This window comes from Urocampus carinirostris, chromosome 12 (genome assembly GCF_059441175.1).
Source record: "Urocampus carinirostris isolate Australia breed hairy pipefish chromosome 12, RoL_Ucar_1.0, whole genome shotgun sequence".
Lineage (NCBI taxonomy): Eukaryota > Metazoa > Chordata > Actinopteri > Syngnathiformes > Syngnathidae > Urocampus > Urocampus carinirostris.
In genome coordinates this window covers 15,180,747-15,183,768 of record NC_142360.1, presented here as the reverse complement: position 1 = coordinate 15,183,768, position 3,022 = coordinate 15,180,747, and the positions used below count along the sequence as shown (strand labels likewise).

The window sequence follows — 3,022 nt, the reverse complement described above, 5'->3', positions numbered from 1 at the left end:
TGACCATATTCAACTGCAGCGTGGGAAAACTTACGGATGAGACGGATCGAAAATGTGGCTTAGCAATACTGACTAAGAAAACACAGATGAGGTGGAGCACCCTTGGCCGCACCTCAAAAGCATGTTCCCCTTAAAAAGGGTGCAAAGCACCAGCTACAATATGCAATGTCTCCCTCTTTGTTTGAGTTCATGGGCTAGCTTGTTGTTCTGTTTGCAGAGCCTGTTAAAATAACTAAATGTGCTACATGGTGCTAAATGTGTTTAATTCATTTGTTTGATTTAAGCTATTTTCATTTTATTATTTATTAAAGCACTTGAATTTACGTTGATTATTCCAATCTACTTTTAAATTATATGTATTTGTTGTTCACTGGATGGACTTTGATTATTTGATGATCTGATTAGTTGTTTTAAAAAAAACAGTAAATACGACGTTGCTGGAGTTACTCAGTACTTGAGTAATTTTCTCACCAAGTACTTTTTTACTTTTATGAAAGTAAGTATCTGGGTGACTACTATTACTTCTTATTATTCTAAAGTAACAGCACATTTACTTGAGTAAAACTTTTGGCTACTCTACCCACCTTTTTTTTTTTTTTTTTTTTTTTTTTTTTATTCATTATCCATTATCGGTCAGTTCATAATACGCTACAAAGCCTAGGAGCCGGGACACTTACTCTCAGCCAAAAGGCCAAGCTAAGGTCCTAGCCCTAAAGCCTTGCTGCGATCATTGCGAATGCACCGTTCCCGGAGGTACTGCAATACCGGGCCGATGCGTGGAGTGGACAGAGCAAGCTCATATTCCATCTCCGAAATGCAAAAATCAAAGAGGCCAAGCTAAGGACCTAGCATCAAAAGGCCAAGCAAGGCCAAGAAGGCCAAGCTAAGGACCTAGCGTCAAGGCCAAGCTAAGGACTTGGCATCAGAGCCAATACCAGGTGATACTGCAATATTGGTCCTAATTAACAAATATCGGTATAGTCCAAAACCTCTACCCACCTCTGGACTTCTCTGGAGTCAGTGGCATGTAGCCAGGGAGACTATAATATGTTAAATGGTTATATTTATTCAATGTTAAAGTCCTTTCTAGTTGAGCTTTGCAATTTTTGGATTAACTTTTTCAAAATTGCTTTATTTTCACATTACATTATGAATATTATGCATACGATAACTATGTACAGTATTGCATTACTGTGCTGAGTGTGTGCAGATGCAGAGGGAAACAGATGTTTCCCTTGCCTCATGGCAGAGGGCGCAAGTGAGACCAAGGATTCTGATTTGGCGCTCACTACAGCCCACAAAAATATAATTAGTGATAATATTAGCGAGCTAATAGCAAGTCAAGTCGTACAGTAATTTCTTTCCTATTGCATGGACTTTTGTCATAATGGAAGCTTACCATTCTATGGACGGCTTTATTAAAATGGAGCATCGCATGGACTTCATTTTTAAGTTAAGGTAAGACAAGAAAACATATTCGTGTATGCTACAGGTTAAATGTTGCTCGTTTACTTTGATAATCAATCGATGAATAAGATGTAAATTCATTAAATCTGACCACCGTACACGAACTTCAATGCATGTCACTGACTTCCATCAAAATGCGTTTTTATAAAGTAATCTGCATATGATTAGTTTCACTGTGTTTGAAGTTAACATTAATGTAAATATCATAAACATACTTTCTTTGATGCATCATATATTATATCTATCTAAAAATGCACAAAAAGTACAAATCAGAATGGGGAAATATTCATTCTGAGTCGAGCAATGAGCAGGTGGTTAGCGTGTGTGCGGCACAGTTCTTAGGTCAAGAGATTGAACCTTCCTATGTGGAGTTTCCATGTTCACCCCGTGCTTGCGGGTTTTTTTTCGCCAGGCACTCCGGTTTCCTCCCACATTCCAAAAACATGCATGTCAGGTTAATTGGCCGTTCCAAGTTCTCCTTAGGCGTGAATGAGCTAGTGAGTTGTCTGTCTCTGTGTGCTCTGCGACTGGCTGGCAACCAGTTCAGGGTGCCCCGTACCCACTGCCTGAAGATGGCTGGGATGGGCTCCAGCACTCCCGGCCCTACTGAGGATAAGCGGTGCAGAAAATGGTTGGATGAATGGAGTCGTTCAATGCCCATGATCAAATTTAATACAGGACATACAAAAAACTATATAATGCTTATCTTGGAAATAATTCTGTATGTTTCAAAACAGGGTTGTCTCAACCAAAAGAGACAATGTCATGTATCGCCTACCGTAGTTGTGTAAGGGCTTAAAAATCACAGGATTATTGTCTTTAGATTTAGAATTGTCTTGATAGTTGTTGATAACAACATAGTGAACCTTGTATACAGTGGCACTAGACATAGCACTTCATAATAAGCATGTAATAAAAACTTAAAAGAGAATAACAAGTGTTTGGAGCGGGTTTATTTTTATGTACGAATGTGTGCAAAATGTGTTCATACACTCAATGCAGTAGTCTTTAATGGTCAATTCAACTCAAGAGATCAATTGGCAAAACAGTGGGAGGGATTTTTGCTTTATTTCTTGTAGCATTTACAGCATTATACAGGAGTTGCAAAATCCAAGTGCCACTTTCCTGAGCCATTGACGAGAACAGTTGATTTTGCCAAGTGCACAGACTTCCTCCCGCTTCTCATTAGCGGCACAATGAGAGAGGGAGGAAACACTGCAGCTAAACATCAAGTCGCTCGCGGGAGGACAGCGTTAAGGAAGCTGCACACAATGGATGCTGGCACATGGGAGCGCTCGTTTCCTGGGTTTCCCACACCAAGGTGTGCAATCACACATTCACAAACATATAGATGCTTCATAAACACACACACACACAACACATTAACCCAGGGGTGAGCCAACATTTGATTTGGGTTAAAAGAAAATGACATAAGGGCCCAGCCAGGAGCATATACATATTAATTTCACTGTTTATATCTACTGATACAGTCTCTAATCTGGGAGAACAATAATTTGGTTTTATCCATCGCTGCTATTTCAAACGGACGTATCTC

General features: G+C 39.6%; 1 pseudogene; it reads right to left on the bottom strand.

Annotated features, from left to right (window-relative positions):
- Window positions 1–731: 731 nt before the first annotated feature.
- Window positions 732–891, bottom strand: LOC148355045 (U2 spliceosomal RNA; annotated as a pseudogene).
- Between the last annotated feature and the right edge of the window lie 2,131 nt (window positions 892–3,022).